General features: G+C 55.5%; 1 long non-coding RNA gene across 1 annotated transcript in view; it reads left to right on the top strand.

Annotated features, from left to right (window-relative positions):
• LOC131488350 (uncharacterized) overlaps positions 1 to 18,286 on the top strand; it is a 50,352-nt gene extending 32,066 nt beyond the window's left edge. The window contains exons 2-3 of the long non-coding RNA XR_009250172.1: positions 15,841 to 16,173; positions 18,123 to 18,286. This is a non-coding gene — a long non-coding RNA (uncharacterized LOC131488350). The remainder of the gene's footprint in view (positions 1 to 15,840; positions 16,174 to 18,122) is intronic.
• Positions 18,287 to 27,850: the final 9,564 nt, after the last annotated feature.

A 27,850-nucleotide genomic window follows, 5' to 3' on the forward strand; every position in this document is an offset into this window, starting at 1 on the left:
GTCTCCCGGCAGGAGGAGGGTTTGAAGGAGCTGCTATGAGCAGAAGGAGCCTGTGTCCACCAGAGGGCGCAGGTGACCACGCAAGCAGGCTGGACAGCGGAATGGAGATTCTGGGGCTGGATGATCACCCGGAAAATGAGTGCGTGCCGGAGAGGGCCGCTGTGGAGCCTGCGTGTGTGTTTGTGTATGCTATTGGTCCTTGCCCTGCTGCCCCACATGCTGTGGCTGCCAGGACCCTGAGGGGTCCTGCTGGGTGTGCGCCGGCTCAGCGTCCTGCCGACCAGACGCCTGGTGGAGGTGGCCCTGTGGAACAGCCGGCCTGCCTACGAAGTGCACGCCGTGTCCCCAGGACGGGAGGCCTCAGGGCGTGCCATCACCAGCAGGATGCCCTGCCAGGCTGGCTTGCCTGCTCTGGCTGCTCCTCCCCCACAGCCACGGAAATGCCACGCACTCTCACATCTGCCAGTGCTGGGTGGCCTTAGCGTCTCAGTCTTTGACTGTCTGCTAGGTTATTGTCATCACTGGTCCACTTTTGGTCTCATTTGTTTTAGTGCTGCCCCCCACCCCCCGTCCCTCACCTGACCCTGAATTTTGTTTGGAAGACTCTAGGCAGCCCGCGACCATCCCCTGCCTTGTAGCACCTGTCAGGGTGGTGGTCTTGGGGGGAACATGTCCATTTGGCGCCTGTATTGGGTTCCCTGCTAAGCTCTGAGCTCTGGAGAGCAGGTGTGTGTTTGTCCCCGGTGAACACGAGTGGCCGTGTCTGGCTCATAATAAATAGGTGCCAGTGTTTGAGCAGCTTCCTGAGGGGGCACCAAGAGGAGGTGTCCGCATTTTGCCGCTGGGTCGACCTTGCGTTAAGTATTTGCTTTTCAGGGTTCCTCACAAAGATAGTAACCCTAGTGAAAGCCTGCTGTCCACTTGTGCCCACTCCCCACCACGAGGGCCGAGGGCCAGGGGCCGGGTGACTGCCAGGATCAGGGACTCTGCCTGAGGCTGCGACAGGGAGATGGCGTGGGGACCTCTCCAAGTCACGCGAGCCTTCTCCAAGTGGTTTCAGGGTTCCAGTAGGGTTGGGACGTGGGTAGTGGCAGCTGAAGCTAGTTGGAGGGGAGGGGACCCCCTTTTCTGAGCAGACATGCGTGCGCCTTCCCTTGCCTGCCACGCCCCTGCCGTGCAGACACGAGCCTGAGTTAGCAGCCTCAGCCAGGCTCTGGGATGAGAGTCCAACACGTTTGACAGATTTGTGCTTTGTCTTTGGTCTCTGAGCACACCTCCATGGAGACAGTGGTGTGTGTTTGGAAGCCTTGGGCCACGGCTGGGGCTGGGGTCTATCGCCCATGGCCTTCGGGTACAACCCACTGATCCTCAAGGTTGGATCAAGTCCATGGCTTTTTGACTCTTTGGGGATAGGGGACAAAGGGACAGGTGATCCTGAAATGCTGGCTAGGAAGTAGGGCCGGGGCTGGGCTGCACAGGAAGGGGCAGGGGCTGTCAGGATGCATTTCCTCTAAGGCTGGCCAGCCCTGCAGTCGAGCTCTATCCTGGTGGGGCAGAATCCTCCTATGTGAGTGGGCTTGAGCTGGGTGGGAAGTGCGCCAGCAGATGAGTAGAACTGACATTTCCAGCGGCTCCTTGGTGAGCCAGAGACCCTGGGCCCCGCGTGGGACCGAGTGATGGGCGTGGGGCCTGCACCATCCAGGATGCTCTGTGGCCCGGTTCAGATGCCTCACCACTCACCTCTCATACACAGAGACAAGTGGGCGTGGGCCTCAGTTGGTAGGTGGGATGCGGAGCCCGGGGCCGCCTGCCTGCATCCCGTGCACTTGGCCCCGATGCCTGAAGGAGGTGGAGTGGGCTTCTGTGTGGAAGTTAGAAATGTAAGAGCAAACTAAAAGCCCAAAGGATAGGAGATAAGATTGGGTGTACTTCCCATCAGGTAGAACAGAGAGTCAGGTTTCGACCCCAGGAGCACAAGAGTAAGGGTGTCTGAGCATCTGTGCAGGGAGCGCACAGACTCCACAAAGGAGTTCCAGAAAGAGCAGGAAACAGAAGGAGGGAATTATTAAGCCAAGTCACCATTCTCCCAGAACCACAGGCAGTGGGTTCACATTGAATGGGCTCAGCGCCTCACACAGGGAGTGTCCTCTGTTCCCACATTTCAGGATGCCAGGGATAAAGAAAGGATTCTAAAAACTTCCAGAGAGAGGAACAAAACAAAACAAAAAACAAAGGAATCCAAACACAAATTCTAGCCCAGAAAAGAAAAAAATAGTCTTCAAGGAACTGTCGGAAAAGGATTTCCAACACGGACTTCATATCGGCCGAACCACATGTCACATGTGAGGTTAGAATAAAAAATCTCTTCTCACTCATAAGTTCTACAAGAAAGGATTACTTTCATGCACCTCCTTTCAGGAAGTTTCTGAGGAGACCTGGTGCTGAAGGGGGAGGAGGGCAGCCCTGTGGAGTGCTGGGGAGCAGGCCTGGTCAGAACTGAGGGACGGGGTCACTGGCAGGAAACCCAGGGAAGACCCTGGGGGGCGCTTTACCAAAGCGCTTTCTCAGGGGTCCGTCCAGTCACATGTCTTGGTTGGGCCCTGTCCTACTCTGAATTTTCCTAATTAATAATTCCTGGCTTCAGGTTCTAGAAAGCCACATTGACCTAAATCTAGGTGAGTGGTGTCAACATGCTATTGCTCCGTGAGTGCCTGTCCCCTCTTCCTCACCGTGCACATCACCTAGTTTCTGGGAGGGAGGCGGGAACAGCGGAGGCCCCGCTGTCACCGGGAAGTAAGCTGTAATGGAAGTCCCCTGGATGCTCGCTGGCGGCCACCCTGTCTTCTTGGCCGTGGGCCCCACCCTCGGCTCAGCGGTCCCAGGTCGACCTGGGGCAGTGCTGCTGTGTGTGTATGTGTGTGTGTGGTCAGCGTTGTGGGGTGGGGGGGACAGCGTCCACCCCAACCCAGTTCTCAGGTCAGCAGTGCTGTTGGAGGAGTTTTGACAAAGGTGTGGGTTCATGTGTTTCTCCCTGCAGATGGATGGCTCCCTCCTCTAGCCCTCCCACAGCCATGCCTGCCTGCCTGCCTGCCACCTGTCTCAGGCTTTTCCTGGGCCTCGAGGTCACCCACCGTGTGTGTGGCAGCGGTCGGCTCCTCTCCCACTGTGGCCAGAGCTCCTTCCAGCGCTTTTGAGGTCCTCGTGTGGCCGTGTGGCCTGTGCCCTAGGGGTTAGGAGGGGCATCGTCATGGGGTGCCCACTGTGTATTTCACTTTTTGGGAAATGCCAAATATTTAACTGCACCTAATTTTTAAAAATCTTTGTTAGGATGTATGTAGTAACTTTTTTTTTTTTTTTTCCAATTATAAAATTTGGAGACCTGGGGACAAAGCCTCCCTTTATTAGCATTTGTTTCTTGGTGTTTTCATGTTTGGCGTTCTCCAAAATTGCAATAGCTTTCTTCCCCTTTCTGACTGTATGGGAAATTCCAATAATTCATAGAATTATAAAGAAAATGAAGGGGCGCCTGGGTGGCTCAGTCGGTTGAGCGTCCGACTTCGGCTCAGGTCATGATCTCGTGGTCCGTGAGTTCAAGCCCCATGTTGGGCTCTGTGCTGACAGCTCGGAGCCTGGAGCCTATTTCAGATTCTGTGTCTCCTCGTCTCTCTGACTGTCCCCCCCATTCGTGCTCTGTCTCTCTCTGTCCCAAAAATGAATAAACTTAAAAAAAAAAAAAAAAAGAAATCCACATCAAATCTCACCCCCAAGCAGCCGTTCAGGATGGCCCCTTCCAGCTTCCCAGTGCTGTGGCCCATCCGTGCCAGCGTGCGCCCAGCAGGGACAGAGACTGCCCCTCTGATGGGGACACACCACGGCTTGTTGACTAGGCCCCTGCGCATACAGGCTTAGACGGTTTCCAGTATCTTAATTTCAGGCAATTAAGTCCTTATTCGTAAGTCATTCTGAGTTTGAGTATTTGTGATAAATTCCTAAAAGTAGACTTTCTGGCCCAAAGGGTCTTCACGTTGTGCATTATGGAACATTTTGTGGGGCAGTCTTTGGGCAGGGAGTGTGGGCGAGTCTCCCCAGCACTGGCTGTCCTTGTCCTACATCCGAAGCAGGAAAAAATTGTCTTGTCTTCAGTGGGGTTGCTTCTGAGTTAGGGAAATTGGCCTCCTCTTCTTATGTTTATTGACCATTGACCATTTGTCTTTTTTTTTCCCTCTCTCTTATGGATGTTTTTTTTTCTTGCCCTTTATTGCATATTTCTGAGGGGAGGGGGGTCGTGTTTTCCTTACTGATTTGCACATGTTCTGATTTGTACATCCGTAGTTAATTCGTTCAGAAGCACAAGCCTTTCAGTGCTGCTGCTGCTGTTGCTGGACCGTGTCCTCAACGCTGAGGTGGCAGCAGAAGATGACAGGCCTGGTTCCCACTCCCGTTTAACTCCTAGACACAGTGGAGTGGGGGGGGGGGGGCGGGGGTGCTGCAGGGTGCTGTTTTTTGGAGGGTGAGGGTCTCAAGTGACATTTGTGCCAAGACTTGTAGGAGCAAGGGAGGATCTGAGGCTTACTGGGGCTGAGAACACAGCAAGACAAGGTTCTGTCCCTGGGGCCAGGCTGGCCTGCTGGGCGTTGGGCAGGGGCACACATCTCGTGGGGCCTCCAAGACCCTTGAGAGCCCATGAGCCTTCACAGCCAATGGGGGCCCTGGGCAGATTTGAGCTAAGAAGTGAGATGAACAGGTCTGGGTTTTAGAAGGAGCCCTCTGAGGACTGTGGCCTGGGGCTAGCAGGTGGCCATGGGGGCCTCGAGCAGTTTCTGTGCCCGGGAGGCACCAGGGTGGGAGGCCAGGTTCCTGTCTGGACCCTCTGTCCCCAGGCTAGAGTGCTGTGCTGAGTGTCTGCTCCCCGCGGCTTCTCTGGGCCTCCCCCCGAGGAATCTGAAGTATGGGCCTCGGCATGTCAGATTCTGGCTTCTTCACACTGTGCAGAACTCCCATACCTGCTGCCCTCCTCCTCATGTCAGAGAAGAAAACAGCACTTTCAATTAGAAGGGAATGTGCTGTGGGGGAGCAGCGTGTGGGGGAGGGGACCCGGGACCCTTCTGCCAGCACGGCCTCAGCCTTCCCTTAATGCTGCAACCAGGGACCGGCTCCCCGGGGCCCCACAGCCACAGCACGAAGTGGACGGTGCCCAGCCACAGGCCTGCTGCTGGCAGAGCTCTCATGTGGATGGAGTTCTGGGGGTTTCTGACCCTTATGCCCTTTTTAACAGGGTAACTCGGGTGCTCCTGGCTTTGGTGCATGGAGCTGCTGGGCCAGCGCGGTGCTTCCTGGCACCCCGCACCCTCCCCAGACCTGCGATGCCCCTGGGCTGTATTGCGCGGGGCTGCAAGGGACAGCCTGGTCCCGTGGCTGAGCGGACTAACAGGGGCAACCGGGGGGGTGCTATGGGGGACAGGTTGTCTCCACCCCCCTTGGGCTCCCTGATCTATGCCTCTCTCGGGAGTACAGCCTTCTCTGGAAGCTTCCCTCCACCCTTCCGTGACATAGAGACGTTCATCTATTTCCCTTTGGCATTTTTCTAATGAAAGGCTGTTTCTTCGAGTTCAGTGTTTTGGGGGGAAAAAGAAAGCTCGCCAGTGTTTGTGCTGAAGTATCTGCCTGTGGTGGGGTCATACAGGAAGTAAGGGCACTGGGAGGGGCTGGGCACAGGCGGCGTCTCACTGGGCTGTGCTCCCCTCCTTCCTGGTCTGAGTCTGGGCTAAATTTTGCAGCCTAGGCTTTTATACCAGCGGGGAGGGCGGGGCAGCTTGGCAGGACCCACATCGCCCTATTAGGCGTTGTGGGCTCCTTGCCTGCTGGGCTTCTGAAGCCTGGCGGGGGCGGGGGGGGGTGCGGGTGGGTGAAGAGAGGCGGTCACCCGTCCCCTGCCTTGAGCAGACTGGCCTTCCTGACCACGACCTCGCCCGGAGGAGTTAGCGCCGGTGCACCCGCCCCTTGTTTGTAACTGCCACGGCTGGCACTCACCTGGGCCCCGAGATGGGCAAGGGAGGGCTGGGGCACATGGGCTTTGCTGCACTAAACAAAGGGGTGCTGTGGAGTCAGTGAGTCTCAGCCAGCCTGCCACGAGCAGGCCACCTTGCTTCTGCCCAGGCCAGTGGGCGCTTGTCTTGGCCGATGCCAGTGTGGGGGTCAGGAGGGAAGACTGGCCAGAGGGGGCTGCCGTGCGGCCTGGACGCCCCTGCCCTCTGTGGTCAGCGGTGGCCGGGGGCCAGGCGGGATGACTAGGCAGGCTTCAACAGCCACTTCCATTGTTTGGAGTTTGGCTTGACTTGAAGTTGGAACGGAACGATTTTGGTGGCGTGGTGGTGCATTTCTCTGCTTTCTGCATGTGTGCTAATATCCTGGCGCCCGGCCCTGTGTGGCATACAGCCTGCCTCCTCTCCCATCGAGGCGGCTCTTTCAGCCTGACCTCAGACCTGCTCCCTGGGACCCATGGCTTCTCTGGTACTGGGTTCCAGGAAGGCACTTGACCGCCTGCCTCATCCCTGCAGGCCTTCCTCGCCCGCCACCTAGGGGTTCTCCCCTGACCGCCTCGGCCTGGTTCACAGAGGTGCTGGGCAAGTGTGTGAGGAATGCAGGGTGGGCCCCGCTTGGTCGCGGACCCGGGCCCAGCTCTAGCTCTCCTCCAACCCCCGTGTCTACATTCTTGCCTTGTCATAGCAGACTTGGCCCCCACTCGGATGCTAGTACTGGGGTGAGCCTCGGAAGGGGGCCGGGCTGTCACTGCTCCTGCTTTCCCTGGGCCAGGGTGCAAAGGAGACGGTATGGTGTGTTTGGCGTGACATGGTGGTGCAGTGGTGGGTTTGGGGCTCTCTTTCTCTCTCTCTGGTTCCTGCCTCTGCTGCCAGGGCGGAGAGAGAAGCAGAGATGCTCGCCCTGGGAAGTTGGAGCCGACTTGCCTCCTGAGTCCGCTGCATGGCTGCTTGTGGCCAGGCTGCCCGGGGCCTGCTTTCTGCTCAGGACAGCTGAGCTCTGGACCAGCATGGAAACAAGTTGCTTTCCTTTCTAGAGGTGCCCGTCCCCTCTTGGGGGGTGGGGTGTTTAAGAACAAAGACTCTGGAGCAGACTTCCAGTATTGTATCTGGGCTGCTCTCCCTGCCTGCCTCGGTGTCGGCCTCTGTAGAATGATGTCCAGACACCTGGAGGGCAATCGCAGTGTTCTGAGGGGTCTGCCAGCACTGGGCTTGCACGCAGGTGCCACCCCTGGTGGCACAGGCAAGGGGAATGGGGTGGGGGCGCCGAGCCCCAGAACGCAGAGGTTCTAGTGACTTGTTCTTTTGTGTCCTTCCCCTCTTGTGTGTACAAGGCTGTTGGCCCAGCAGGGTCTCAGGGAAGCATATGAAGGCTCTTTCCACCCAGTTCAAGGTGCACCAAGTTTGGGCTTCTTGGGCTGGTGCATGCAGAGCCATGTCACAGGTCCTGGCCGCTTGTGTGCAGGGGCGCCTGCCCACTGTGGACGGGATCGTGCCTCTCTCCTCTGTGCCCTAGACAGAGTGGAGTGGGGACCTCTGGCCATAGGGGACTGTGTCAGCCCCCACTCCAGTGGCTCTCACCACAGAAAACCTGCACCAAAGTCAGCTGCCACCTCCCTGCCCAAACCTCACCTCCTCTCTCGTCTCTGTCCTCTGACTCCTGCTGCTGCTGACGGTTCCCTGTGTGCTCTCTGCTCGGCTCCAGCCTGGTTTTAGTTGTGGGATGACTCTAGCATTCTCTCTCTCTCTCTCTCTCTCTCTCTCTCTCTCTCTGACCCCATGTGGGTGGTGACCGCTGCGGCATTGGCTGTCCCAAATAACAGAAGTGGCATCCCTCAGGTCCCTCCCAGGATGTTTCCACTAAAGTGGCAACCTCACTGCAACAGAAGGTTTCTTTACATTCCAGGGGACAGGCCTGATGCGTTGGCTCTAGCTGGCCATGCGTGCTCTTTTGGGGTGCTGGGCCCCTGAATGTGGCCTGGAGGGGGGTGGGGGTCGCTGGGGGATGGGGCTGAGGAGCCATAGGGGACGGAGCAGATGCTGTGGGCTGGTGGCTTCTCTCCCGGGTAGCTGGGTGGGTGGGACCTTCCCTTCCTTCTTTTCATCTTCGACAGCGTGGGCGATGCCACTCGTCCTGTGTGGTCGTCTTGCAGAAAGGGACGGAGAAGGCCGGTGAACATGCTGTAGCCACCGCCCGGTGTACAGACGAGGTGTCCCAAACACGTGTCATCTTTGTGTTTCTGCATCTTAAGTAAACAGTTCATCACGATGTCCCATATGGGGAGAGCACAGATGCACGGGCTTCCGTGCGTGAGACCGTTTGCTTAACCTCCCGCCGTGGTTGGGCATTCGGGTTGCTTCCGGGGGCTGGCGGTTGTGAGCGGTGCTGCCGCGCACCATCCTGGCCCCGTCTTGGTCTCTCCTGCAGACGCGGTACACTCTGGGTCGCACGGGAGGTGCACGCGTGACCTCAGAGGACGGCTTTCTCGTGAAGCGCCAGCCCCTTCCTTTTCCGCCGGCAGCTCTCGGTTTCTCCGTGTCCTCTTCAGCCCTTGTAGTCACCATGGACCCCACCAGCCTGGGGGGGTGGGGTGCTGACTTGTGGTTTCCCTGCCGACTGATGCTGAGCGGCTGCTCACAGCTTTGTAGCCCTCCTTTCCTCCTTTGGGGACACGTCTTTTCAAAGCTCTTGCCCACTTTTTATTGTCTTATTATTGTTGAGTTTTGAGAGTGCTTCATCTGTTGTGGATGGAAGCCCTGTGTCACTATGTGACTTGCAAATATCTCTTCCAGTCTGTGGCTTGTCTTTTCTGAGACACACCCCTCTTTCCTTTTGATGATGTGCCGCTCATCCGTCATCATGTTCTACGGGCCATGCCCTCGGCAGATGGCGTGTTTATGTACCACACTGAGGTCTTGCTCCTGCTGTTTCCTAGAAGAATTTCCAGTCCGGTGCAGGCCCCCCCTTTCTGTGTATCATGCGAGCTCCTGGGGGGCCAGGGTCAGGTGGGCAGGGTGCCAGGTTGGGCGTGAGCACCTGTCTCTGTGTGCTTTCCTGGGGCCAGCAGGTGTACAAGCCGCAAAGCTGGGAAGTGAGGAGAGAGGAGTTCTGACACCACTGTGCGCCCACATCCCTGGAAACTCGGAATGTCCGGCTCTCGCTGGCCGTGCCTTTGGGCTTTATGGATCTGTGGTCCGAAGTGTTCTTTGCACCCTCTTGGGACCTGGATAATTACTGGTGGAAACACTTTAGCTGTTGTGTGGTGGTGCTGCCTTCCAGCCAGGAGCCTGTTCACCAGGTCCCTTGTCTGCCCGGACATTGGAGCTCATCCAGCGTCCTGAAAATTTGGTTGCTTCTTGTGCCAGTTTGACAGAAGTGCCAGGAAAGCAGACGAAGGTTGGATGAAGTTAGCGCGGTAGTGACCCTTCACCTCAGCTGGAAGGCTGTCAGGAGTGTGTCCTAGCGCCAGTGGCATGTCACTGAACTCTGAAAGTTGCGTTAAGAGCTCCCCGGGAAGCTGCCGAGGTGAGGGCACAGTCGATGAAACAGTTCGTGTGAGAAGTCAGCAAGTGCGCGGGCCCTCAACGCGTTCTGAGTGAGGGACACGGCCGTTAACAGGTCTGGCGATGCCCTGCACGCCTGACGCTAATCCCTGGCGTGGCAACGGGGGACATAACAAGCCGCGTGCCGGGCGCTGTGCGCTAGCAGAGAGTGAGGGAACGGGGGGGTCGACCATGGGTGGGGGGGCGTCTCTGGGAACTGGTGAGGGAGCGGCACGTGAACAGTTGGGAGAGAGAATTGAGGGAGAGCAGGAGCACAGCAGCCCCCTGTGCTCGGACCCGAGCTCCTGCACTCGGCGTGGTCAGGGGCCAGCATGGCCCAGCAGCGCCAGGGGTCACGGGCTGGGGTGGGTGGGGGGAGAGCCTTAGGAAGAAAGGAGCACAGCTGCCTGGAGGTCATGTGCGTGCACACACATGTACTCATATACGTGTACACACGCAACTCATACGTGCATACATACAGCTCACACACAACTCACATCCACATAAACACACAAATACACATACACACCCCACATATAATCATACACACACACATACACATAGTCGCAAACACACACACCCATGCACACAATACGCAGATAGATAATGCACTCTCTGCTTTGCAGCGTGTGGCTCCTGGAGGAGTCTGTGTGCAGCCTGGCCAGTCCAGACGCTTGTCTTATGTAGAGAAAAGCAATAGATGAGGGTGGATCAGCTGCTGGAAAGCTTTCTTTGCCCTCTCGATTGGAAGTTTGCACGTGGCACGCGGAATCCGCCATGTGTGATGCAATGAAAGGGTTTGTGTGGATCTTCTTCATTGCTGGTTTTCCTGGGTGTAAAATGGATATGGAAGTATCTGGTCACCTCGCTGGGCTCGGAGGACGCGTTGAGGTCATGCCCATGGGGCACTGCCCGTAGGGCTTTGGCGTGGAGATGCTCCTTCTGGGAGCCGGCATCGCGCCAGCTGTCATAGATTAGAAAATACTGATTCTGTCTCCTGCCTGCCAGGCCTCTGTGGGTGTTTGGGGGCTCTCCAGCTTCTCTTCAGTGCTATAAAGGTTCTGTGTTTTCTTCTGAAAGAGGGTGCCAGTGTGCCCTGAACAGACCATCGTGTCATGCCTTCTGTACCAATAAGGCAGGCAGGGTCACAGGTCTGGAGCACCAGAAGAGGATGTCAGAGAGGACGTGAGAGGGGCTGCTCTCAGGGGCCAATTCTTCTCAGAACTCTGCTCCCTCCTTCCGGCAGGCCTAGGCCAGTTGGTGCTCCAGGAGACGCTGGGGATGAGCCCCCACCGTTTACCTTCTCACAAGCCCCTTTCTGTGCCCTGGTCTATATGCCTCCAGCCCTTGACATTGGGATCTGCCTGCTCAGAGGCTCCTGGGGGGGCATAGAACCAAAGTCCAAGGCAGAAACGTTTTCTGAAATACCCAGCCCCTGTCTCTGCCTGGGAGGCGCCTCCTTTCCTACAAGGTTCTTAGATAACCAGGAAGGAGGGAGAACCTCCTGTCCAAAAGGTCTGGTAAGCAGGTGCTTCCTTCTTGTGGAGCTGAAGTCGGCAGCAGCTATTCTGGGTTCTTCCAGAAAATGCTCCCTCCAGGCACGAGGCTTATGAGGAACGGCTCCTACATGCTGGCCAGGTCCTCGCCGGCCAGGCCCGTCACACACTGCCTCCTCCCCCTGGGTGCAGAGAGCGGCGGGACGGTGGGGAGGCGGCTCTGGTGTGCTCCGTGCCCCACAGCCTGGCTGGGAGTTCGAGCCAGCCGTGCGATCATCTGTGTATGGGGAGGTACGCGGGGCACCTGTGGTCTGGAGACGGGTCCTGCACTGTGGTGTGAGGCTCGCCCGCCTTTGGGCCGTTTCCAGGCCCTGCTGGCTGCGAGCACCCTCATGCTTGGGGACCTTGCCCAGCTGGCCGGCGTCCGGGGGAGCTTTGGGACGGGGCTCCTGTCAGGGTCATTGGGCCAAGGCGAGGGTTTGATGCCTCTGCACAGTGATGACCAGATGTCACCTGCGGTGGCGGTGCCAGCACAGGTGCTCATCCAGGACGTCTGGGCGACTCTGTGGCAGCCAGGTGCAGCCCTGTTAGCCTCTGCCTCTCTCGTCCTGGCGCCATGACCCCGGCCCAGTCGTGCCACTCCAGCCCAGACTGGCCCTCCCGCCTTCTCCACACAAGTTAGGCCTTCTGATCACCACTCTCCCACTCAGATCCTTCAGGGGTTCCCACACGCCTCAGGCACAGTCCAGATCTCAGCCCCGCTGCCGTGTCTCTTTAGCCACCCTGCACGGCTCTCCTGGTGGCTGGAGCTCTCTTTCCCAGGGGTCTGCGTATGCTGTTCCCTGCACAGACCCTTCTTTTCCTCATCCCTCGGGCCTCACCCGTCTGGACCCTCCCTCACAGCCTGTCGGGGTCGGACGCTCGTGTGTGCTCAGGGCTGGGTGAGCTCGCTCCCTGTCCCACCCAGAGTGTCGAGTGAAGGGCAGGGATGTGCAGAGCCTGTGAGTGTGGGCAGAGTGCCTCTCTCTTTCACAACACACACACGCCACCTGTAAGCCACGCACGCTCCTTGCGCAGGCTCCCTGCAGAGGCGGTCCTGTTCTCCGGAGCAACACTCTGCCTGAGGCTGCATAGCGGGTGTGGGGGAGTCGGGGGGACCCCAGCAAGCCCAAGGCCACATGCCGTCACGCTCTGCTCGGCACTCAGGGCACCCTCGGCCTGGCCACGTGTCCGCTACCCGTGATAGGTGTTGGCTTCCGGAGAGAGTGCCAGGAGGGCAGGATTACCGGTGTTCACTTTTCAAAGTCAGATGCCCCCAGGAGCCAGCGGATCAGTTGGGGGTGAAGGGTGAAGCCATCTTCCCCACATTGGCAAGGAGCGCACATGCTTTCCTGTCCAGGTCACTCTGCAGTTTAAGGGATCCACGGAGCCCCCGGTGGCCGCCGCTTACCCCTGGACTCTCCCAGGGCTGGATGTCAGGCCTTCTCCCTGTGGCAGTCCAGTGGAGGACCGGTGTCCGTGGTGGCCTGCGGAGCCTCAGCTTGGTGGCAGGCAGAACGTGTGTGCACGTGTCTGTGTGCCAGGGGGGCGGGGATTGGGGTTTTCCGCGGCCAGACGGCAGAGCCGTGATGGCACGCGGGGCTTCTCCAGAATGACCGCACCAGAAAGACATTTTTCCGTCCTCTCTTCGTCGTTTAACTCCTGGCTGGCCTACGCACCTGTCAACACATACTCTTTTTGTGCCCTCAGTGTGCCAGGTGCGCTCCAAGTACAGAGTGTACCGCCGAGGAAGTGGCACACAGCCTGGCCCCCTGAGCTGGTGGTTCTCGGGGGTGGGGGTGAGGTAGAGTCACAACGCAGTTCTGTGCAGCCCGGCCGGATGGGTGCTCCGTCCATAGCTGTGTGTTGTCGGGGGAGTGGCACCCGCCCAGCACCCTCACTCCCTCCTGGCGTCTGCCATGCTTGTAGACAGAGTCACTGTTCTGTCCGGCCCTGGGCCTCCCACGGAGGAGAGAGCGGTAAGCGTGCACAGGTGCCTGGCTGGGGTCCGGCTGCTGTGGCGGGAGACACTGGGATGACGTTGGCTCAGTGTGGTGGGCACTTGGGGTGCCAGGGCCCTGTCACTCCAGTCCTGTAAGGCACTGGGGTCAGAAGCAACATGCAGGAGGTGGGAGAGGAGGAGGCAGGCTCCTGGCAGAGCACCTGGAAGAGGCGGGAGCAGCTGTTTGCCGGCTGGATGCAGGGGTGGGGGGCTGGGTCCGCGTCACGGTGCTTGACCCACAGCAGGAGACGCGGGCACTTTCACTGCCCGGCCCTGGGCCTGCTGCTGCCTTCAGCTGGAGTCCGCTTACTTTAGATGGACAGTGCATTTTTCTCCTGAGAAACCCAACCCTGGGCAGGCGCCGTGGCCCGCGGACGCCCTTCTGCCGCAGCAGCCCTGTCCTGGGGCGACACGGTGCTTCGGGACGTGCCGGTGAGTGAGCACGCAGGCAGCATCCCGGGACAGGGGAACGGACTGAGGGCGGGCACAGGCGGGAGGAGGGAGACTTGTCAACCACCACGGTCCCGCAGTGAGAGCGACGGGGGGCTTCGGCCAGGGTGGACCCGCCGATGGTAGATAGAGCCTCGATGTCGATGTCACGCTGGTGGACGGGTGTGGGTGGGGGCTGGGAGGATGCTGGAGGGGCCGTGCTGGAAGGGGGAACTTAAGGCGACCTCGGGACGGGCGGAGCAAGGACGCGCGACGGAAGCCAGAAGCCGGAAGCCATTCTCGACACACGCCGCGCCTGTTGAGAGGCCAGTCCTGCAGGTGTCAGCATGCGCGTGCGCGAGCCTCAGAGCCCTCTCCCCAGTCAGGGAAGTGAGCCCACCCGTCACCTCCAAAAGGCACCACGTGACGTCTCTCCCACTCCCTTCCAGGTGACCGCTGACACGCCTCTGTCGTCACGGGTTAGTGAAATTGTCTGGCGGTTTACGGGAGGGAGTCTGACAGCAGAGTGTGAGGCCCCCACACGCCGCGTGCGTCCGGTGTCTCCTGTCTGCAGTCGGGCGGGGCTCCGTGGTGCCGACCGGCCCCAGCTTAGTGGTCCGCTTTCCCGCTGGCGGCCACGGGGGCTGTTTTCACATGTCGGCCGACACGGATGCAGCTGCTCTGGACACGCGTGCAGGTCTTTGTACAGACACGCGCGTTCCCTTCGGTGGGTCGCCTGGGTCGTACGACACACGTGCGTTCAACATCTTTAGAAACTGTCGGACCGTGTTCTGTAGCCACCACGCCACTTGTCTTTGTGCCAGCCGCGCGTGACAGCCCCAGAGCGAGCCCGTCATCGGCAAGTACCGGCAGTGTCGGTCAGAGAGCCCTTGTGAGGGAGGGAGGCGGGGTCCTGCGGTTGCGGTCCGCGCTTCCTCATGACCTCATGACCTCCAGGTCTTCTCAGTGCCGACTGTTCAGACCTTTTGCCCGTTTTCTACGGAGTCTGTGTTCTTGTTGAGTCATAGGGGGCGATTAAGCGTTCTGGATGCAAGCCCTTAGTCAGACACGTGTTTTAAGAGGGGTCCGCAAGCAGCTGCCTGGGGGAGAGGGGGGGCGTGGGCTCGCAGGAGGCCCGCTCCTCGAGTCATCGTCTGTTTCCCATGTTTCATTTCGGATAGCCTCCGTGGTCGCAGCTTCGAGTTCATGCATCTTTGCTTCTTTGCTCTGGCCGTGTTCGGTTGGCCGTTAATCCTACCCAGAGTACTTGTCATCGCCCGTGTTATCCTTTCTGTGTCCAGAAATTCAATTGGCATCTTAAAAGAAACCTTCCCTGTCTCTCCGTGACGTGCTCAGTGTTTCCTCCAGCTTCTGCAGCAGGCGGGACTCCGTTGTGACAACCTTCTAACGTTTTCTCATTCTGTCATCTGGCCATTTCGGGGTCCTTTTCCATCAGTCATTTGACTCTTAACAATGACTTGCATTTTCCTCCTTCCTTGAAGGCTTCCAACTGGACACAAGACGACATGTGCTCTGCCTTTTTTGGTGCTGGATGTCTTTGTATGTTTCTAGCTGTTCTTGAGCTGTGTTTCTTGGACTCTGTTGGGAAATGATTGAACCTTTTTAGTTCTTGTGTATGTTCTTTGTTTGCTGGGATTCTGGCAGGGTCTCACGTGGAGCCGATTCTCCTCCCGCTGATGCCGAAGTCCTCGAGTATGGCATCTGATGCCATGAGTCATTTCTCCACTCTGGCCAGGGTGCCCCTTTTCCCTGCATGAGCCCCAAGGATGGTCCCTGTAACCTTCCCAGGTGGCTCGCCCCACCCTCAGTAGTTCGTTCCCTCGCACCGCCCATCCCGGCCAGTGGGGCCCTCGGCAGATCTGTGCAGCGCTGTCCTTGTGGGTCCCCTGCCCCCAGCCCCCGGTGGAGACTCCTCAACCCAGGGTCTGCTGGGCCCCTCCCTGCATGCAGACTTACCTTGTCTGCTCCCGTCCCGGGGTCACTGTGCCGTGTTGTCTGGTGTCCAGGATCTTGAAAGCTGTCACATACTTTATCCAGTGTCCTGTTGTTTGAAGCAGCAGGTAAAATCCGCTCCCCGTTACCCCACCTCGACCAGGGTGGACGCCCCAACTGGAAGTTTTGTTTTGAGGACATTCCGGGTTAGAGGTCGTGCTCAGACTGGCCACCCATGGTTGCTCTGTAACGCCGTCTCCCTCCTTACGTGCCTGTGAAGTTCAGTCTGCGCACACGTAGCAAAACTGAGTGAGGTCTGAAATCACTTTTATCTCCCCAGACTTGCTTTCTTCAGCGTATGAAAGCGACGGGCCGTTTGATGGCAGAGAAAGGCAGCCCTTGGCCTTACGTTTTCATCTGCTCCTCCCGTGGCAAGCCCGGTGCAGTGTGTTTAGGGGTGCATGCCAGCTGCTCCTGACTGGTCCTGCTGAGTTTGCAGCCACATCCCGGCCAGCCACCCCGTGACCACTGGGCCAGGCAGGGCAGCCGGGGTCCCACCCGCCCCCCGGCACAGGACCACCCACAGAGCCCCTGAGCAAGTCGGGAACGGTGGGTTTCCAGAAGCTCCTGGCTGCACACGAGAAGAGCAAGACTTGAGCTGCCGCCCATGCAGGTTAGAGGGGCAGCTTGGGAGGAGTGCACATCCCCACCCAGGCCGAGCGGAGGTGGGCCTGGGTGTGAGGAAATGGGCCATGGTCTCGGCAGCAGAGCGCCATCTCCCTCCTTGCCTGGCAGTTCCGGAGGAGGCACAGCAGTCACCACTAGCTGCGCTCAGACTTTGCTTTCCAAGTACGCATGCGCCCCGCACGGTTCTCACTTCCATTTGTTGTGGAAGCTGATGGTGCCCCTGGCCGAGTGTGGACCATGCCCGGAAGAGCCTGGTGAACGCCCTCACCCCTGCCACGCGCCTGTGTGCCCCCGGTCCGCCCTGCTCCCCACCTGACGAAGTGGGCTACTGCCGTTGGTTTTTCCGGGGACGTCGCCGTGGACCTGACTTCTCAGAGTGCCAGTTTACACGCACGTGGGCCATGAATAACGTCAGTGTGTGTCGTGTTATAACGCCCTGCTGCCTGGGGCTTGACCAGGCATGACCACGCCTGGGCCATGCTGGCCATTCCAAGGGAGCCTCAGTGCACTGAAAGAGGGGAGCTGCCACCAGGTGTTCACGGGGAGGCCCGTCTCTTGGCTGGGGGCCAGATTCATGGCCGGATTTTATAGGACTGTGTTGTTAAGGGTGAGGCTTCAGCGGGCACGTGAATCTGAAGCTCCTTTTCTGAACCTACATCCAGTGTGACCCTAATCTTGCCGTTCTCTTTTCTTCACCCCATTGCCCAAGCTGTTCTGAAACAAATTCTGGACGTCGTGACATTTGGTCTGTAAATGTCTTCGTGTGCGCACAAAGGGTAGGGCCACTTTTCCTTGCACAGAGGACATTTCGTTACCATGTCAGAGCAGCAGTCCGTAGTAACATCAAACATCCGGTCTGTGTTCATGTTTTCTCCAGATTCTTACAACTGTTTTTTTTTAGTGTTTGGATTCAAAGAAAGTCCATGCATCGTGGTTGGTTGACAGGTTGTATAACTTTCTCTTTTTTAACTTTATATCTCGAAATAAAAACTCACAAAAAATTGCAAAAACATCACAGAGAATCCAGTGTCCACTTCAGCCAGCCCCGAGTGGTGACATTGCACACAACTGGGGTGTAAGGGGGTGACGTTGGCACAGTGCTGTTCACCAGGCCACAGACTTTATTCAGCGAGTCCTCAGTCCACAGGCGCTGCTCCTTCTTCTTCCCCCTGCGGTCACACTGATGAAACCAGGCAGCTTCTCCTGTGGTGTCACCCAGCCGTCCTTGTGGTCCAGTCTAGCGTGTTCCTCTGTGTGTCCCGTAAGCTGTCGGCTCTCCTGAGACCCTAGTTGGGTCGTGTTCTTCTTATGTGGGGGCAAGACTCGCTGTCAGTGGTGGTGAGCTTCCAGCAGGAGGCTTGCACTCTGGCTGTTGTGACCGGTGTGTGGCCCTCGTGACCACCGGCCGCCCAGAATCGCTGCTTTGTTAGGCGTGGCACAAAGGCTGTCTCTCTGCATCCTTCCTGGTCGGTTAGATGGAATACTTCTGTAAAGAAAACCTTCTCCTCTTCAACTAACTGGGCAGCTTGAGAAGCAGGATAAATACTCGATCCTTCCTTTTATCGACTGTCTTTCAACATGCAGATTTGTGTTTTTGCCATTTCCGAAGGTAAACAACCAGGTGTTTTCGTAAAAAGTATCGTTAGATAAAGGTTTAAACACTTCTGCGTTTCAGACCATTGGGCTGTCGTCCTGTACACTTAAACTGCCCCATCCTTGGCCAGGGAATCTCTTCAGGCTCGTCCACAGTCACAGTGACAGTGACCCTACCGACCTCAGCTGCAGCCCGTTGCCATGACAGAAAGGTGCAGCCATGGAGTCCGTGTGCAGGAGCCCACCTGGCCACTGCAGGGGCACGCACGTGCAGAGGCCACGGTCTGGACATCAGGTGTGCTTTCTGCTTCTGAGCCAGTTACGTTTTCTTGGCCCTTTCAGTGGACAGAGGCAGAAAAGGTGTGAGTGTGGAGCACACGAGTTCTTACGGCTACTTCAGGTCCAGGTTCAGGACCTCACCTCCACCTGTGTGCCCACACCACGAGGCCCTTTCTCCGCCATACCACACCCTTGTGCCTGTCCCATGCCAACCACACCAACAAGAGGAACACAGAAAACAGGGACCACACGTGTGCCGAGGAAGCGGAGGACGGACCCTCGGGCCCTGTCGGCGGGAACGTGAGCCGGTGCAGCTGCCGCGGAGGACAGCGTGGCGGTTCCTCCAAATACTGCATCTGGAACGAGCGTGTGACCCCTAGTTCCTCTTCCAGGTATTTACCCAAAGAACTGAGAGCAGGGAATCGAGTGGGTATTTGCACACCCACGTTCACAACAGCTGAAACACGGAAGCGACCCCGTGTCCACCGACGGACGAGTGGATGGACGTAGTCCGTCCGCTCCCTGGACTGTCACTCAGTCCTGACAAGGGGGGACGTTCTGACACCTGCCACCACGTGGATGGACCCGGGGGACGTGATGCTCACGTGTGATCCACTCACACGAGGCCCCTGGAGTCACCAGATTCCCGGAGACAGAGAGTGGACGGTGGGCGCCGGGGCTGGGGCAGGGGCCGGGGGTCCGGGTTTCACGGGGACAGAGCTTGCTTCCGTTTGGGAAGATGGAAAGTTCTGGAGATGGGGGGGGGGGGGGGGAGGGGGTGGGGGGGGGACGGCCGCACAACTGTATGAACGTGCTTAGTGCCCCTGAGCTGCACGCTTAAGAGTCGGTGGAGATGGTGCTTTTTAAGGTGTGTTTTGTCCCAGTAAAAAAGAAGATTGTTTAGAAATATTGATGTTTTTCTAGCAGTTACTTTATAAAGCCTCCAGTCCTATCCTATCATCTTTTGGCTGTTGCCCTTTGGTCCCTTCACGTGAGAAGTGAGAAACGTCATATTAGCTAGAAGCTTCTGCCCACTCCGCTTCCTCCTATACCCCGTGATTTGGAGTGATGTCTGCTGTTCAGTTGTTGGCTCAGTGTTGGTTCTCAAGATAGAATACCCTCGGTGCTCACAGGGCCGCCCCACGGACGTCCTTGTCAGCACTTCGCTTGCGTCCCAGTCTCCCGGAGAGCATGTTCACACCCACGTGCTGGCTTCACGGCAGAGTGTCCAGGCTGGTTGGGCTGCGTGGGCCTGAGAACTGGCATTTCGGGCAGGCTCCCAGGTGATGCTGCTGATGCCGGGCTGGGAGCCGCTTGAGAAGCAGTGACCTAAGTGCAGAGAGGCCTCGTGGGTGCCGTGGGGCGCGAGCTCGTTTGCAGCTTGTCTGGAGCCTTCACCCAGGTTCGTCCACCTCCACACTGTTGACGTGTGTGGCTGGGTGATTCTCGGGGGGCAGAGAGGCGGCCCTGTTGGCTGTGGGGTGTGGAGCCGCAGCCCTGTCCTCCACCCACATCTTCAGATATTACCAGATGCTCCGCAGGGCAGTATTGCCCCTAGTTGAGAACTCACACTTGAAAGACTGGATGGATGGGTATAAAGTCTCTGGCTCACGTTTTCTCACCTTGTGCATCTTTGAGCGCACCGTAGCTGTCTTCGCTCCGGCAGCCAGAACAGAACACCACGGGTGGGCGGCTCAGACAGCAGACCTTTAGTCTCACGCTTCTGGAGTCGACATCAAGGTCCCGGGTGATTTGGGTGTCGGGAGGCTGGGGGAGGAGATGTCTTTCTCTCCTTCTAAGGGCACTAATCCCATCGTGGAGCCCACCCTCACCATCTCATCTACCCCTGATCACCTCCCAGAGGCCGCATGTCCAGACATCATCCCATCAGCAGGTAGGGCCTCAGTGTAGGGATTTGGGGGCGACACCAACATTCCGTCTGTAACAACAGCCTTCTGACGTAAAGCGTTGTTGTTGGAGTCTGAAGCAAATACGGTTTCCCCTGCACGTAAGCTGGTCTTTCTGTGGAAGGAGCCTTTCCACGTTGTAAGTCTGGTGATGGGACCATGACACCTTGGTGTGGGTGGCTCTGGTTTGACATGTGCCTCTTCACTATGTGGATCCAGGCCTTTTTTCTTTTAAGTTTACCCACTGCTTTCACTAAAATGCTTTTTCTGTCTTCCTTTATAAAAATTTTTAGTTTTTTTTAAAATTTGGTGTCTCAATTATAGACAGTATCATGCACAGGTCTTAAGCGTACAGTTAAGTGAGTCTTGGCAGATGTGAATACCCCTGCAGTTACACCCTCAAACCCAGAAGATTCCGTCCTGTGCTTCCCAGCCACTTCTCACCATTTCCCTGCTACGTCCCCTCCCAAGACGCGACCGCTATCCTGATTTATTTCCATCAAAGATTAACTTCGCCGTTTCTAGAACTTCACATAAATGGAACTATAGGGTACCTGTGTTTTCTTCCTGGCATTTTTTTCCCAGTGTGATGCCTGTGAGGTTTAGCATGTGGATGTGTTTGGTTCCTGAGTGGTATTCATTATGTGCATTTACCATAATCAGTCTGTTCTCCTGTTGATGGACTTTGGGGTTGTTCCCGGTGTTTGGCTATTGCGAGTAATGCCGCTGTGAACATTCTGTGTGCCTTTGTGTAGATGTGTGTTTTGTTTCTCTTGGATAAATACTTAGGCACGGACTTACCGGTTCATAGCATAGATGACACATTTCACTTTATGATGAACTGCCGACTGTTTTCTCGAGGAGCTGTGCTGTGTCCTGTTCTCACCAGCAGGGAATCAGGGTTTTGGTCGCTCTGCCTTCATATCGACCCTTGGTGGTGTTCGTGTGTTTAATTTTAGCCAGCCTGGTGGGATCTCGTTGGGAATGGATCTAACGTGCCTTTCCCTACTGACCAGTGATGCTGAGCACTTTCTTTTGTGTTTGCTACTCAGACAGCTTCCTTTGTTAAGTGTGCTGGTCTTTTGCCCTTTTTAAGCCCTGGGTTGTCTTGTTATTGAGTTGTAGCACTGCTGTGTATGGTCCGGATAGCAGTCTTTTGCCAGATACACGTTTGCGAATGTTTTCTCCCAATCTGTGGCTTGCCTGTTCTTAATGGTGTTTTGAGTGGAAGGAGTGTGTTTGGCGGTGGGAGGTGGGGGGGGTAATTAAATTTCGATGAAATGTGATCACCTTTTTCTTTTATCATTAATGCGTCATGTGTCCTGAGTCATTTTTGCCTGCTCTGACTGTGGTACAGAACTCCTCCTGAGCTCTCTGTTAGAAGTGTGGTCACTCTGCTTTCGTACTTCATTCTTCAGTTTGTGCTGAGTTGCCTGTTGTTTGTGGTGTGAGGTAGGGGTTGAGGATTTTTGTTTTTGTTTTTTAATAGCTGTTTACTTTTTGCAGCAGTGTTTATTGAAAAGACTTTCCTTTTCCATATAATTGCCTTGACATCTTTGTTAAAGTCCAATTGACCATGTTTATTCTTTTTTTTAACATCTGTTTATGTTGTTAGTAACACAGTTTCTTGAATACTATGGCTTTAAAGTAAGTCCTGAAATTACTGAGTCCCCCAACTTGATTCCTTTTCTTGCAAGAATGATTTCATTATTGTAAGCCATTTTACATTTCCATATACGTTTCAGAATCACCCTGTCAATTTCTACAAACACATTCTGCTGGGATGGTAATAGGCTTGTGCTGAATCTGTGTTCAGGTGGGAAAATTGACATCCTAACAGCATCGAGGCTTCTAATCTAGGTTGAGGATAGATGTTCTCGTTTGTTTATGTGTTTAATTTTTCTCAGCAACGCTTTGTGCTTGGTAGCAAGAGGCTCTGTACACTTTAGTTAAATCTATTTCTAAACTTTACAGATACTGTTGTAAATAACAGTTTTCTAACTTGCATTTTCCATTTGTGTGGTCTTAGTATATCGGAATGAAGTGAATTTTTATATATTGACCTTGTATCGTGTGATGTTGCTAAATTTATTTTTCAGCTGTAGCAGACTTTTTTTGCAGGTTCCTAGAACTTTGTGTATATACAACCATCTTATTTCCCAAGCAAGATGTTCTTTTCCATGCTAATATCTATACCTTTCATTTCTTGTTTGGCCTCATTGCACCAGCTGAGACCATCCACGCAGTGCGCAGTGCTGAGTAGCAGTACTGAGTGAACATCGCTGCCTGGGTCTCAATCTTACCCGCAAGATGTTTAGACTTTTTCAGCTGGATATTTGATTTTCATATTTAGATATTTCTGTAGGCGCCCTTTTCCAGTTGAAAACATCCCCTTCTGTTCCTGGTTTGCTGAGGGTTTATGTGAACATTTTGCCGTGTAGTGTTTCTACCTGTACATGAGAATGATCATGTAATTGAGATGATCACTTTTTCCCCCCTTTAATCTGTTAATGTGGTGAATTACATGGATTTTCAGATGTCGGCTAAGCTTAGATGATGAACCTCTCTTGGTTATGCTCTGTTACTCCTTTTACATATCGCTGGGTTCATTTTGCTAACATTTTCTTAGGGAGTTTTGCATCTGTGTTCAAGGAGGATATTGCTCTGTAATTTTTCTTGTGATGTTTCCATTTTGGCCTCGCTGAATTAGCTGGGAGGTGTTTCCTCAGCTATTTTCTGAGAAAGTGTGTGTAAGAATGGTGTTATTTCTTCTGTGGATTTAGTTGAATTCACTCGTAGCCGTCTGCTTTTGGCATTTCCTTGTAGAAAGGTTTTTTGAATTTTTTAATCAAATTTTTAATCATAAAGTCGAATCTTATATTTGTTCTTCTGTCAGTTTGGGTAACTTGTGTTTGTAAAGAACTTGCCTGTTTCATTTCTGTTGGCACACAATTGTTCACTGCGGTCCCTGGTCCTCGCAGTGTCTGGGATCTTTAACAACACCTATTTCACCTCTAACACTGGCAGTTTGCACACTCACGCCCTCCCTCACGCTCTCTCCCCTTTTTGGGTCAGTCTGGCTGAGGAATTGATCCATTTTCTTAAGCTTCTGAAAGTTACCTTTGTGGGTTTTTTTTTCCTTGTTTTCTGTTTCATAGACTTCTATTATTGTTATGTCCTTCTTTCTACTTGCTTTGGGTTTAATATGTACCTCTTTACATATTATAACTTATTAAAACTTATAAGTTTTCCCTAAGCCTGGCTTTTTACCTGTATTCTACAAACTTTAATAAGTTATATTTTTATTGTAATCTTTTCTTTTTCACTGTTTAATTTGTTGTTAAGTCTATCCCATAAAAAAGTTTTTTAAGATTTTTTATTTTATTTTATTTTTGAGAGAGAGGGAGCATAAACATGAGTGGGGGAGGAGTGGAGAGAGCAGGAGAGAGAGAGAATCCCAGGCAGCTCCATTCTGCCAGCGCAGAGCCCAACGCAGGGCTTGATCTCACAACTGACCATGAGATCACAACTTGAGCCGAAATCAAGAGGATGCTTAACTGAGCCACCCAGGCACCCCCCCCCCCATAAAATTTCATTCTAGATATTCTATTTTTCAGTTCTAGAAATTTCTGTTTGTTCTTTTTTTAAATTTATAATATTAGAGTCCTAATATTTGTGCTCATTATGTCCATCCTTTCCTGTAAATCCTTAAATCATTGAATGTATGATGCCTCTTTGTTGTGTCTGGGTCTGTTTCTGTTGACTCTTCTTTTTCCTGGTTATGGGTTACATTTTTTACTTCCTCACCTGTCTCTGCGTGTATGTGTGTGTGTGTGTGTGTTAGACATTGTGGTGGCTAGTGTTATTAGAGCTGGGTTTTGTTGTTCTTCCTTAAAGAATGCTGTGCGTATTCCAGTATGCGGTTCATGTGCTGTTGGTTCAACAGGAGCCTTTTGAGGCTTGGTGAAGCTTTATTAGGGCAGGTCTAGAGAAACCTCCTTCTGAGGCTACTCTAACCTTGCTCCTGGCATGGCTTTGGGTGGAGGCCCCATGGAGCCTCACTGGAGCATCCTCTGTCTCTACTTGGGAGCAGGATGCCTGTTTTCTGCCCTTGCAGCCTTCCAGAACACCCCTTTGGCTTGCGGCTCCCCATAGCTGCTCTTTGCCAGGCCCCGCATGCCCTCAGCCAAGTGCTTGGCCAAAGGCTTACCTGGCTCTGTCCTTCTGTCTGGAGTCCCTTCTCTGGGCAGCCCAGCCCCTCTGGTACCCTACCCTGCACATTCCAGCAGTCCAACAGCCCCACCTTCAAGCCTTGCCTCCGTCCAAGACTGCGGGGCCTGCGTGGGCTTAGCCTTTCCGCGCTCCAGCCTCCAGCAGGTAACTGATGTCTGCTCACCCGTGGGTCCCCTGCTCTCAGGGGCACCGTCCTGAGCTGCCAGCTGCCAGCATGGCATGTTGTCCAGCATCCGAAACCAGTTGCTTTGTGTATTTCACCCAGTTTGTAGCTGGTGGCCGTCAAGGAGGCCAGCCCAGCACCTGGCCAGCCCTGCTGCCATGGAAGGGAGAGTGTCTTCACTCGTCTTTTATTTAAAAAACTTTCCGTCCTGCACTTCCAGCCTTGTTGGCTTTGTGCTCCTTCTGGTTTACACTGCATGTCAGAAGCTCTGATTTCTGGTTCTTATTCTGAGTTCTTTTGCCTCTCTCATCTTACCTTTTTTTGAGTCACTTTATTTCTGAGGTTGTCTAATTTGTTGGGTTATGGTTTTCAGCTGTTTTGTGCGTGTGTGTTTCTGGGGTGTTCTGGTTGTCATCAGGAGGCTTCTTATTCTCTCTTATTTTCTTGTTTTCATTGGACTCAACCATGAAGCTTTTCCCATTTGCATTTATTTATTTATTTGTTTATTTATTTATTTATTTATTCACAGAGAGAGAGAGAGAGAGAGAGAGACAGACAATGCGAGTCAGGCAGGGGCAGAGACAGGGAGAGAGAATCCCAAGCAGTCTCCATGCTGCCAGTGTAGAGCTGATGTGGGACTCGAACCCACGAACCGTGAGAGCATGACCTGAGCCGAAACCAAGAGCCAGATGCTCAACCAGCTGAGCCTCCCCAGCGCCCCGGAGCTTTCCTGCACCTTCAACAGGGATGCCGGGCTGTTCCCTTTGCTGCCTTCAGAGCACGGAGCTCCTTCTGCTGTGGTTTTGACAGAGTGATTCATAACTTTGTGGCTGCTCAGAGTTGTCTCACTGTTGGAGGGGGAGCTTACAGACAAGCCAGGGAGGAGGCTGGAGTGACGCACGGGTGACAGATGAGAGTTGGAGGCATCGGGATGAACACGTGTGTAGCATAATACGCACACAGACGTGTGCAGGTGAGCACACACACTTTGCTCTGTCAGCGGAGAGGACCTAGGATAGGAAAGGACCACCCAAGAGCCAGATCTCGGGTTTTTGTTTTCTCCACTGGAAGGGACCAAGGCTTCTTGGAGAAATGACCAGTTCTAACACAGGGCAGGGAATAGAGAAAGACGAGCTGGTTTCAGCTGCCCAGCCTGCTGGGGCCCCGACCGAGCAGGTGGTGTCATCCCTTCGCGGGGGCTCCACACCTCACCTGCCCGGGGCTGCGTGGTCATCCTGTCGGCATCCCTACCCTGGACAGACAGCAAATGAGTGTGGTGCCTGAGGTCATGCTGACTCCCAGGGTGGCAGTGGGGACGCCATCCTGCCAGGGCAGGAGAGGCCTTTTTTGCCCTGCCTCACAGGTGACTGGAGCTCTGCTGGCGGTGTCCTCAGCTGTGCCCAGGCAGAGGTTGCCTTTCGCCGTCACTGAGCTGTCCTCTTGGTGGTTTTGGAGTTGCCACTGGGTTGAACTTGGACAGATGAGAAGGTCAGTAGGGCCCTTTGTGGGATGTGGCCTTGGTGGGCGGAGGGCAGAGCTGAGCCTGGGCATATGGGTGCAGGGGCCTGGCAGACCTGTGGCTGTGCTCCGTGCTGGCTGGGGCTTGTCAGCGGGCACGGGGAAGGGCTGTCACTGTCACTGTGGTTGGAACTGAAACCAGGGTTGAGCAGATGTTTGATTTGTCAGTACTTTGTGGCCTCCTGCGTATACAACAGCTACAGAGAAGTTCTTGGGCACACAGCTTCTTTCACCCTCCTAGGAAGGTGTTCTGGATGTTTCTATCCAGGTCTGCCCTCCAGGAGCAGCCTCTGCCCAGTGTGAGCTCGGTGCCTGCCCTGGATGTCCTGGAAGCCAGCCAGCTTTATCTTTCCAAGGCTGTATGAGTGTCGGTGCGCCACAGGCTCATGCCCATGCTCTGCAGGTGTGCGGTCGGCCTGTCCCCCCACCCCCACCCCTGCCCCAAGCCATGCCTCCACCGGTTTCTTGTCTCAGCTGGGCTGGGGTCAGGCAGGGACTGTGTGTTGGCCCCAGGAGCACATGGGGCAGACCTTCTGCCTGCTCTCTGTCTGAAGGGCCATGTGGTGCCACCCTGGGGCCTCGCTGATGGGTCCTCCCAAGGGCTGTGCCCCTCCCCGCGGCAGTGGCCTTGCCCCACACAGCGCCCGCAAGGCGCCACTTTGAAAAGGCCATCGAGACACTCCCTCACTTAACCAGACTTGGCCAGCCTTCGCCTGTAAAAGGAGCAGCTGTTCCTTTCTACCAGGCCAGAGTCCTCCTTTCTCTCCCTGCGTGTCCTCATTGGCTGGTCTCCGGGAGGGAGGGAGGGAGGGAGGGAGGGAGGGAGGGAGAGAGGGAGGAGAGAGCAAGGAGGGCGCGGCTGTCCCGTGCCAGTGCCGAGGCTCCTGCTTTCCCTCCCCGTGTCTGCACTGCCCCATCATGCTTGGAGACCACAGCAGTCTCCCCACAGACCGAGCTCTGCTCAGCCAGCCCCCCAAAACTGGACTCAGCTGCAAAATGGTGCTTCAGGCAGTCGGCAAAGTGCTCAGGTGAACGGGACGGGCCAGTGGGGGTGGTCTGACCGTCCCCAGTCCATATCCCAGGGTTCAGCCTGCGGAGCACTGGCGGTAATCGTCCGCTAAAGTGCCAGTGGCAGGCAGCCGCTGGCAGGGCATGGGGCGGCCAGCTGGATCTGGTCGGGAACTTTGTTTGGAGTCCAGTCTTCCCTAAATGCCTACACTTCCTGCTGCTTGTGGGAGGCAGCTCGCTCACTTGACAGAGTGGCCCCGGAGGATCTGGATGAGGACAGGGGGCCCACCAGTGACCCACCTCCCTCTTGGTGGTTAACCACGTTTGTGACCATGGAAGTCCTGCCTTGCCCCCTCCCGAGCCTGCCGGACAGGTGCTTCACCCCCGGTAGGGTGTCCTGCCTGTTGGCCGTAGGCAGGATGACCGGAGCCTGTCCATGAGTGGCCTTGTCCAGCGACCTGACGTGGGCCACGGCTCTCCGCTGTGTGTCGGGGGGGGGGGGGGGCGGGGGGGGGTGTTGCCAGAAAAGCCATTTTTGCGAGCTGTTTAAATTTATTTTTCTGACCTACAGAAGGGTTTAGAGAAAGCCAGTGCAGTGCATGTCTGCGTCAGAGTAGGTCTGTTTCGGGCGTTGGGTAGAGCAGGTGCGGCCTGCTGTGTGAGAGAGCCTGGGGCCGGGAGCGGGCGGGGGCGGCCAGGAGGGCCAGTGAGCAGCAGTGGCCTTCCTGACCCCCAGAGATGGGCTGTTCTGTGCTCTCAGGGGTTAGGAGCACAGCCAGAGTCCGTGCCCAGAACATGTCACAGTCGAGACTCAAATCCAGTTTTCTTCAGTGTAATCATCTTACCTTTGCCTGAGACTTCAGTTGGTCATAACTTTTAAAACTCAAAGCGAGTGCCTCTTGCTTTTCTGTTCTGTCTTTAGCTGTAACCAAACTAAGCAGGCCTCTTGGGTGAGGGTGTGA

The sequence above is a fragment of the Neofelis nebulosa genome, chromosome 10 (assembly GCF_028018385.1).
Source record: "Neofelis nebulosa isolate mNeoNeb1 chromosome 10, mNeoNeb1.pri, whole genome shotgun sequence".
NCBI classification, from domain to species: Eukaryota; Metazoa; Chordata; class Mammalia; order Carnivora; family Felidae; genus Neofelis; species Neofelis nebulosa.